The sequence below is a fragment of the Felis catus genome, chromosome B3 (genome assembly GCF_018350175.1).
Source record: "Felis catus isolate Fca126 chromosome B3, F.catus_Fca126_mat1.0, whole genome shotgun sequence".
Lineage (NCBI taxonomy): Eukaryota > Metazoa > Chordata > Mammalia > Carnivora > Felidae > Felis > Felis catus.
Window position 1 is genome coordinate 129,415,473 of NC_058373.1, and position 11,715 is coordinate 129,427,187.

The following is an 11,715-nucleotide window of genomic DNA, read 5'->3' on the forward strand; positions in this document are numbered from 1 at the left end:
GCTTTATATACTTTTAGTATGTCAGGAGTATTTTGTGCCTCAGGTACCTCATGTATATTTAGCATATTATGAATATTAGGTGGATTTTGGTCTTCCCATATCTTTATATCTATGTTCAGCACACAGAAGACATACTTGTTTATCGATATTTAACATGGCTAACATAGCTCATAGGTTACTAACTTTATAACACATCATCAGTTTTTTTGTGTGTGTCAGTAATAGCAGAATTGAATGATAAAAAACAATAGAACATATATAAATCATGCAAAGTATATGTCTGGAAACCAAGCTATGGAACTGAGAGAGGAGACATTTATATTTCATCTAGAGACGACTCAGAATATTTACCTTTCTATTCACATGACCTTGAGCTGCAATAGTTTCAAGATCTTTGCACTCAAAGGAAGACTGCTTCTCTTCCAAGAAGACACACACCAGTGATTCCTGTGAATTCTAAGATTACCATTGGCTAATTTGGTCTTCCCATGCCACTGAACCAATAGTTGGAGAAGTTAACTGCATTGGCTGGCACAACTGATCCTGATTATCAAGGAAAAATAGAGTTGTTTCTACACAGATAAGGAGATGTATATTGGAGCCTAGGAAATTCTATAGGATCACCTTTTTAGTCAAAATTTAAATGGAAGAGAAACTTAACAGAAACCCATGGGAGAGGGGAAGGAAAAAAAAAAGAGGTTAGAGTGGGAGAGAGCCAAAGCATAAGAGACTCTTAAAAACTGAGAACAAACTGAGGGTTGATGGAGGGTGGGAGGGAGGGAGGGTGGGTGATGGGTATTGAGGAGGGCACCTGTTGGGATGAGCACTGGGTGTTGTATGGAAACCAATTTGACAATAAATTTCATATATTGAAAAAATAAATAAATAAAAATAAATGGAAGACCATACCAACCCAGTAGAGGCAGAACCATCAACAATAAAGACCACTCAAGAACAAAGATTCCATTCCCTTATCCAGCAAAACAAACAAACAAACAAACAAACAAACACACCTGACCAATTTCAGTACTGGGAGAGGTACTCAAAAGTAAAGGTAATGGGATTAGGATAAAAGCTGTCATCAACAACATCTGTGATCTTGTGACCAGTTGCAGAATAAGGAATTCATAATCCTTCCTCTTTTCTTCCTTGCCCTGTTATGTATGTACTGACTTTCCTTTTTACCTCTTTCTTTTCCCTCTACAATTTTATATACACTATGATGTTTGTAATTTGGTCCTCCAGTTACAGACTATCAGGTTAGGATTAAGACTGGAGCTGAAGGATGATGACAGCAAGCTATGGCCGCAGTGACAAATACATTTGGGGAGAAATACAAATATTTCTATTTGTATAAAGAATGCTGGCGATATATATATTAGGCAGGTGCATATTGAACTCCCCCCCGCCCCCCGCCCTTTTTTAAAGTAGAAGTTGCAGGTCTTGAGTTGCCAAAGAGCGTATAGGATACAGTCAATTGGCACTCAGCATCCGCTCTCACATCCTTCTGGGTGTGGTCCTGTATTAGAGAAGCTGCAGGCCTAAAAAGGCATTTCCAACCCCCCTGTTGCTAGTAGTGTAGATGGAAATTAGGTAACACCATCAGATGTACCTTTTTGAAAGGCAAACTGAGGCAGAGGCCATGCTTATGCTGCTGTTTCAGTTAGCAAGTTCACTGAGACCTGAGTGCAAAGAGTAGCTGAGATGGGATAATTGCAGACTGAGCAGGAGTTTTCCTAATTCCCAGAGAACAATCACTCAGACGTGTTCTAGAACTTACTGTGATTACCTGCATTGGAGGTCCCCTTTTTCTGCTCCTTCAATTCTCCCTACAATTTTCCATCTACCTATTTTTTTTGTTTTGTTTTGTTTTGTTTTTGCCTAAATACCTAGGGTAAGTTTTATTTCTTGAGCTGTATCTCTGACTAGATATCGGTATTCAGTTGTGTCTACCTCCTTACCTACCCCTGGAACTGCATCAAGGACACCGGCTTCAGTGGTCATCTGTCTGTGTGATTGTGGGTTTCATGACTATCTCCTGTTTCATCACAAGATCCATGAAAGTAGAGACAACAGTTGTTTTGGTCAGAACTTAGCACAATGCTTCGCACTGTAAGCACAACCAGAAAAGGCAGACAGACAACAGTGAAAGTGGCGAAAACAGATTTTATTTAGAAACTATTGCAACCAGGGAAAAGAGAGCTCAATGTAGAAGTGGCTTCAACTGTGAACACAGCAAGGACGGGGTGGGGGAATTTATAGGGGGTGGATTTATAGCCAAGGAGTGAAGTGAGTTGTCAGTAATGGACAGTTAACTATGAGGAAATGTCAAGGGCAGGGGGAGTCTTGTTTAACAGAGTCAGGATTCATCCTTTCCACAGGCCAAGGTCATCACATATCAAATGTGGAAAATTCTCACAACATGACCTAGCAGGACACTTGCTACAAGTGGGCTAGGCAGGCTTGAAGCTGAGGCCTCATTGAAACGAGGGCTCAGAAGAAACTGTCTGAAGTTTAGTCAAGGAGAGAGACTATCACACGTAGTGGGACTTAAAAAACAACAACAACTTTGAATGCATAGATTTGAAACCATGTGTAAGCTGGTACAAAGTTTGTAGATTTTTTTCTTTTTTTTTTCAAGTTTTAAAAAAGTTAATTCCAGGATAGATAGAAAGTTAGCATACAGTGTTATATTAGTTTCAGGTGTACAAAACAGTGACTCAACAATTCCGTACGCTACTCCGTGCTCATCATGATGAGTGTACTCTTTAATCGGCATTGCCTAATTCACCCATTCCCCACCCACCAGTAATTTACCCACACCCATGTAGAGTATTTTGCCACAGACAGTGCTCCAGAACTAATGTGGGCAGATATTCCATATCTCTGGGGAATTTTGATACTGTCCCCCGTCATTATGCCAGTACCTCAATGTGACTTAAGATTGTCTTGAAGTCTAGCTCCAGGATCAGAGCTCTAAATGTATTCATTTTAAACATGATGTTAAGAATCTGAAAATGTACTAATTATTAATTTTCTATTCTACAGTTTCCTCCAGAAAGCTCCGAAGTATTTATTTTGGGTAACAACTTATTTGAGCAGAAATCACTTGACCCAAATTTTGATGATTTAATAGCTCATTGAAAGAACTAGCCTGAAGCAGATAACAAAATCTGTTGCAGATGCGCTAACTCCTATTCGCATCCATTGGTCTTTTGGTTTATGTGCTTTAATAATTTGAAAAACAAGAGGATAATCAGGAGCCAAGATAGATATGTGTGTCTCGAGGCAGAACTTAATTCAAAATTGTACAAAATATTTTGTCAGATGAACTCCTTAACCACATTTGTTATCAGTGGCACAAAATACATTGGATCAAGTTTTTGAATAATGTGCAAGTATGGTGTCACATTGATCCTAACAAACAAGCAGCTCAGGATCGCAACCAGAGCTCTGTTTCTATCACACTAGTTTTAGGTAAAAGATTGTAAGATGAATTCTTTCAAAATGGAGTATCTGAATGTATCTGCACTTTTCATCATTTTAAAATTTAATGAACTTAATATCGCTGACATGTTGGGGTCATCTTTGTAGTCTTCAATTATCTTTATTTGAATTTTGTCAATAATTTCTGAGAAGAAACCATTTTTTGGGCAAAGGCAATGAGTTCCTGCTTTTAATATACATCTATACACATAGAGAATGCTTTCTCATATTCTGAGGAAGAGTGTAGAGTTTCTGTCCTAGTTGATTGTACAACTTATTGCTTTGTTATCTTTTTTGTGTACTATTTTATATTTTTTATGGGGAAATCACTATTATTTACCCACACAGAAAAATAAAGAGAGCAATAAGAAGAACATTCATATACCCACCAACTACCCTTGTCTGATCTTAATATTATTCTACATTTACTTCAGGTCTTGCGTTTATTTAAAAAAAATATACAAATATAGTTGAAGCCTTTGTGTCTCTTATCTATCACACTAGTCCCTTTTACTTTCTCAAATATTTACTATGCTCACATGAATCAATAAACAGTATATAGTGTTGTTTTACATGTTTTAAATATAAACCTAAATTGTTTCAACGTCTATGAATCATTCTCTATCTTGCTTTTTTGTACTCAGTATCATGTTTGTGAAATGTACCTATATTGTTTTAACCCATTCATTCTCAATACAGTATAATATTTTATCATATAAATATATCATTTTACAAATAATATAATATGAGAATTTAACTTTTACGTTAGCAGGCTGATGAACATTTAAGTCATTTTACATTTTACATTTTAGGATCACAGAATCTTCACTGAACATACTTTTAATAGCTTATATATGAGAGTTCTTGATCATATATGTCTAGGATTTGAATTGCTAGATTGAACATTCAATTTTCATTTGTAGCTCTACCTGATATTACCAAATTGTTCTCCAAAGTGTTTGTACAAATTTTAATTATCACCAGTTATACATGAGAGTTCTCATTTCCACACCTTTGCTATTTCCTATTGTAAAACATGTAAATGTTTGTCTATTTTAGGAAAGGAAACAGCATTGTTCTGATCTGAATTTTCATTTCCCTGATTCTCCTGGTGTTTAAGCTTCTTTTCATTTATTTATTTTTTTATCCGTTTGGAAATTTGGTTAATTTTTCCCTTATCAGTTCAAGTCCTCTATATATGCTAAATAGTAATTGTTAGCTTGTTATATTGTCTGCAATCATTTTAAAATTTATTTTTCTTAATACAAGACTACAGCTTTTTCTCTGAGTTTCACCATCTCTCTCAACTTTTCGTGTGTAAGTTTAACATTCAGCTCTAGAATTTAGTTCTGATTCAACTGATGTAACTTCTTTGATCCATAAATTATTTGGGATGTCTCCAGGATTTGTTTATTTGTTTTATAGATATATATCTTTAATTACTTATTCCTAATTATTTTCATTTAAGTTGAGAATATGACCTGAAAATATCCATTCTTTGGTATTATGATTTGTTTTATGGCTTAGTAGAATTTGGTCATTGCTTGAAACGAGTGTTTTTTCCCTAATTGTTATTTATGGAATTCTATGAAACATTAGATTGAGCTAAGATTACCTCATTTTATCTTTTCAACTTTTTGTTTTTACCTGCTTGTTTGATGAATTATTGAGGTACATTTTTAAATGATTGTGCATGTGGCAATTTGTCAATTGTGTCATGTGTTGACTCTATGTTATTAAATGGGTAGATTTTAAACTAGTTCTATGTTTTTGTTAAGTTATTCCTAGTATAAATATGTCTGACCCATTTCATTTCTCAGAGGGACATTTCACTTTATTGCCTTAGACTCTATTTTTTTGTTATCATGGTTACACTAACTTTATTTAGGCTGATATTTTCTTGTTGTGGTTTTTTTTTCCCCCTTATTTTTAGCCTCTGTCCTTATCCTTAAACTGTCTCTTAAGAGGAAGTTCCCTCCCGCAACCGATTTGGAAGATGCATATTCTATTTTTATTTTTTTAAAAAGTGGTTTCCTGACAATCACAGCAAGCCTGTTTGAGTTAAAGTCCAAATGAATCAATGGTTTCTTATTTCTCCTGAATAATGAGAGGACTTTCAAACATGTTACCGTCCTTCATCCGTGCCTATTTACATATGCTGGGAGCTCACATATGCATACATCTGAAAAAAGACTTTTCTATTAAACAGGGGCTTCAAAACAACACCAAGAAAATCATCTAGATTATATAAGTCTCATTAAATGAACTGTTTAAAAGTAAAGCAATGAACAAAGAACATCCAGTATTTCTTAGGAAGGAAAATAAAGTATTATTAGAAGTATGTTTCATGTTGCTGAAGATTCTTTCATAAACATGTTATTTAAAGTCATTAGAATTATGTTCTTAGCACAGAAGACGTTTTTAGCACAGAAGATATTTTAATGATTTGTGCTAATATATTGTTTGGAGAATCTCTAAATAACACTGCTAGTTTTTTGTTGTTGTTGTTTTGTTTTCTTTGTTTGTTTGTTTTTTTGTTTGATATGCAGTAGCATTTACACTAAGGAGCATTTTTTTTTTATAACTGTTTAGGAAAGACTTCTGTTCCCTGACGTGCTTCCTCTTCACTGAAGAATACCCAAGATAACAAGTTTTCTTTCTTTTTTTTTTTTTTACGTTTTTTAACGTTATTTTATTTTATTTTTTGAGGGACAGGGGCAGAGCACGAGCGGGAGAGGGGCAGAGAGAAAGGGAGACACAGAATCCAAAGCGGGCTCCAGGTTCGGAGCTCTCAGCACAGAACCCAATACAGGCTCGAACCCATGGACTGTGAGATCAAGACCTGAGCCGAAGTCGGACACTCAGAGCCTGGAGCCACTCACACACCCTGCAAGCTTTCTTTAAGAAGCAATGTGCATTTTCCACCTTGGGGTGGGTTTTAATTTTTTTTTTTTAGTTACAGAAAATATTTTCTGAGAATTTTATTCTTGAGTTGAGTTTTTCATTTGATAAGCAAACAAAAACGACATCTTTATTTTTAGACGAATTATCCCTTATGAAAATATAAAACTTTCAGACAATCGAAAAAAAAAATGAGTGTGTCTTTTATTAGGCTACAACTTAAACATAATCTTCCTCTATTAGTGAGCCAATTGCACAATTTGAACCTCTGGCTTTTTGTTTATGTTAAGTTATATCAAATGAAGTTGCTCAAAATGAGTATATCACAACTAGTAAGTATAAAAATACTGTTAGTGATTTACAAAAACGTAGAAGTTATCAACGAATTTGCTTTATTTGAACAGTTTTTGGTTTTCAAATTTCCCCCACTCCTTTTAATAAAGGAAAGAAAAGAAATCTAAGTTTCAGTCATTAATCCACATAATAATATCCTAAAATCATTTCACTCTGAGTTGTAGAACTTTGATCCCTTTGATTTGTTCTGCTTGAGGAATGTCATATTCCATGCTGCGAATGGAAGTTCCCTTTAACCACATGAGAACTAGGAGAAAGTCAAGGTTTGAACCCAAGTCAGCTAATACACAATGGCTGGGATGATGGTCATTACCTACAACAAGGAAGGCAGCAAGTAAGTTCCAGACATTTACAATGATGCATCAGAACTCAAAACACATTTAAAAACAAAAACAAAAACAAACAAGAACCAAAAAAAAAAAAAAATCAACTGGTGATCCATTTGAGGGTTTATGTAATTAGGCTAAAGCTTTCCAGTCACATATTACAAATGAAATGTTTTAAGCAAAGTCAAAAAAGAAAGAAAAAAACACTTTGAAAAGCAACCCTAGACACAGAATAGTTTTTTCTAAGGAACAGATGTAACTTGGAAAGATACCAACTTCGTCATCCTAGATGACAAATCTTCTGGTGGCATCAATGGAGTGCCATTTGGCTAGTCAGCCCTGGGTGAAGAATATCCGGAGGTTCTATGTTGAGCCACTAAGGATGCTCCATTAAGTCATTTAAGCCAAACTTCCAAGCGAGTGATCTCCAGAATCTCAATTTAACTGTATCTTTTAGCGGTTTAAGGGAAATCTCTGGCAAAGCTAAAACTGCTTCTGCTAGGGGACCTATTAGTATTCTCCACAGTGCTACTCAAACTCACTGCCTTTTCCTAGAAGCACATGAAAGAAACTCAGATCGAGTATACTGTATTCCCCTCACCAAAGCCACCTTGGAGAGAACGTGCCCCGAGATCCGGAGACGTGGACTCTATTAAGAGCTCAGCCACAGAGTTACTTTGATTGAGTAACTTAACCTTTGTCCTCATCTAAGTGCCACTCCTGGCCTGTGTTGCAGGGACATTTTGAGAAGAAGTTCATGTGTATGAACTTTTCGCTGGGTGTCGGTATTAGAGAGACATCGTCAGGACAAAACTGAGTAGCCGCCTAAGAAATGAATGAAGAAAACAGAAAAAATGATGCCCATTTTTCTTTTAAAGTAAATTACGAAGAAGCTGTACCTTTGTTTTTCATGATACTAAGAATGTGCGATTTTACGGTTTTATCTCCTATCAGTGTCATTTTACATGAACTGACTTAGTGTTACTTATCTTGTTTTTCAAAGTTATCGGATGACAATCAGAATAATTTCTCTTAATCTGAGAGATGTTAAAAGAAAAACTGGTTGGCAAAAGGACTTTGACATTCATGCCTGTGCCAAATACTGTCTGGTTCAGTTTCTGGTGGAATGATTGAAATGAAGAGACCAGCCTTCTTGCCTGTGATTTTTCTGTGAATAATAGCACAGATTTGAGATGGCTATGAAAATGTCATGTATTAATTTGTAAATAACTTCCTCTATGTAATTGCAATACATATTAATTGTGGAAAATCTAAGAAGACACATGAAAAATAAAATAAAAATTACTCATATATTCTCATCGCCCAGAGCTACCAAATGTCACCATTTTCATATCTGTACGTGTATTCTTCTTTAAAAAAATAAAATCCGGATAATCCGATCTAAACAGATCTGAATCCTACTTAAGCAATTTATATTTATAAATTTACTTTTTGAATATACTATTCCATCTTATTGAGGCACTAACCTTTATTTAACCAGTGGTCCAATGAAGAAGGATACTCAGATTAATTTTTTTTCAGTAATATATTTAAAGTAACATGAACATCTTCGTGCTTGTACACTTTGAATAATTGGGAAAATTAGGCAAAGGTCTGAATACGTTTAAGCTTTTATTTCATATAATCACCTTCTTTCAATAGTTTGTACCAAGTTACAGACTTACCTGCAGTGTATAAAGACCCCCGTTTTATACTAGCCCCGCTAACACATTGCTAATGTAACAAGGTTGGAGCCATTGCTGATGTCTTCTTGGTAAAATCATAAAACAGACTCCAACCAGATGTTGAAATAACACCTGGCTATTAACAACAGTTAAACAAATTGAAGAAGCATCTTTAAATTCAATCCTGAAAGCTCTTCCTCAACATTTGAAAAGCTTGAGGCAACAGAAGAAGAAAGAATGCATTAATTTGAACCTAGGGGTCCATATGCTGTCTACAAATCAGACCCATTAGCTTTGCTTACCTTATGGTTTGGCTATCACGTGGAAACCATCTTTGCTGCCAAGGAGAGATAAAAGTGTACATTAAAAATACATTGCACCTTATCTCACGGAAGCGGGTGAAGAGGCTTTCATTCTTTAAGCAGACTGACTCTGCCTTTTTGTCGCATGTGTTTAACAAGAACTCAACATAAATGCTAGCAACATGCAATCTGAGCATGCTGTTCCAGGAGCAGTGTCTGCCATCTGCTTGGGCTAAATGGAACTGCCCAGCCTTTGCCTCCCTGCCCTTGAAACTCGACTATTGGAATTTAATTACATGATTGTATGATTAAATCAAAGAGATTGAAAGGTTAAAGCTAACGTCCCTAGAGGTGAAGCAGGCCCCAGGCTTCTGAAACAGCTGGCATGGGGGAGAAAGGTCCCTCCTGGCATGTCAGAGAAGGAAAGGTAATGAGCTTTTCTGGGGGTGACACTGATTTTGTTTTATTAGATGTGGTGCTGATTGGGAAGGAATTTTAAGTTACGAGGTCCAGAAAATGACTTTGAAAGCTTTCTTCTTTTCTTTTTCTTAAGTCAAAGTACTCAAGAATTTTTATCCCCCTTGATTTAGCCCTTCGATTCCTTTGGCTCTTTAGAGTAATTTTGAAAGTCTGGAACATATTGTCTGAAAGTGAAGGAATTAGGAAGGCAAAAGAGAATCTGGGACTTATTTCCAATAGGTGTGTTGCCTCAAACTTACCTCCAACAAATCAGTGTTATGCTGGTGTCAGCATCAAGATAGATATTTTCTGATGGACTTTGGCCTTGCGAGTCCTTTTGGAAGACCCATCAGATATCAGCCAATGAGGGGAGTTAATCAGTTGCAAACAATCACCTGAATTTTACGCATACTGCGCACTGAGCATAGCAGGAGGTGATACAGCCCAGACTCAGGATAATAAGATTTGTAGTGGGGAGCAGAACCTGTCTCTATCACTTACTGGCATTAGAAAATTACTTAACCTGTACTTGATTCAATTTTCTCATCTGGGAAATGGACTAATAATGACACCTACCTTGTGGAATTGTTAATCAGGATTAAACTGGCTAGTTACTGCCAGGTACCTGGAATGGGGCCATTATAAAGATGAGTTCTTACGGCTGTTAGATCAAATGAGGGGGGTATCCGATTTCTCTTTCATTTGATTTTTCACATACTTGGAAAGTATTCCTTTCAGAGAGGTCTACACGTGCTACTTCTATGTTTCTTTGACAAATTCCTCTGGGCATGCGGAGTGTGCCGTGAGAATTATCACATAGATTGATGACAGTATCATATGGCCTGATGGCTGCAACTGTAGAGTTTGCGGCATGATTTGGTGACGAAAATTATTCTGGCGGGGAGAAGAGTAATAGAAATGGAGGCTGTGTTACTCAGAGGACTTTCAAATCGTCAGTAGCAAAGTCCATCTCTCATCCCACCTTGTACTTCCCTTAGTTTAGCTTCCTTGCATCCTGTCATCTTGAAGCATTCTACATTGGTTACTTTTGTTTATGAAAAGCTTATCCATCAAGGATAGGACAAAGTGTTGCTTGCACCTGGAAAGCAGTGATATTACCAAATCAACAGTTACTTGCACAGATTTATGAGAGAGACAATGTCTGGCCTGCAAATCAGCTCTTACTAGTGACTGCAGAGATCAGAGGAAAGGTAGACTTTAAATGCAGAATGACACGAGCATGGTGGGAGTGGGTAAAAATTTTCCACTAGTGAGTATGGTGAATATTTGAAACAGTGTGTATTCCTTTGTCCTATATGTTTTGTTCCTATAATTATAACAATACTTGTCTACATTTCCACACCTGGAAAGGAATGACACCTGGTTTGTGCTTAGCTCTTGGCAATCTCAAAGCCCTTATTCTTGACCAGGATGCCATATTGTACTGTGTAGAGCAATACAAGTGCCATAATAATAATTACCCAACCTTTATGGAACTTTTCTATGGACTGGGCTCTTCTAAAGAACTTTAAAGTGCATCCTCATATCAAAAACACAATGATAATTAGCTCTACTTTACAGATGAAGAAAATAAAGTTTGGCATCTAATGAGGCCAGACTTATATTCAGGTCCTGCAAGTCAAATCCCATCCTTTTCTTAATTGTATCATATTAAAATATAAGTTTAGTCTAGAGTTTGGGAGTAAAACAAATAGCTACATATGTGAAGCATTAGGAAACAATAAAAAACGATGAAAAGAGTTTGTGTGTAAGGATGTGGAAACCCAAGTTCATGGCTCTGATCTGCCACAACTCTCTGTATCAACTTGGATAAACCAGTTAAACATTCCATACAATGAGAGAATTTGATGAATTACTATTGCACATCCTTCCAGATGACCACTCTGAATATAAGCACCAGATTATTGATACATATCATAAAAATAAAGGTGATTAAAAGGAGAGAGACCTCATTCTGAAAAGTATGGACTACATCTGATGTTCTCACTTTATTCATTTTCTTTCACTTGTCTTTCCTTTTTTAAAATGTTTATTTATTTTTGAGAGTGAGAGAGAGAGAGACAGAGCATGAGCAGGGGAGGGGCAGAAAGAGAAGTAGACACAGAAACCAAAGCAGTCTCCAGGCTCTGAGCTTTCAGCACAGAGCCTGATGCGGGGCTTGAACCCACCACCAGAGAGATC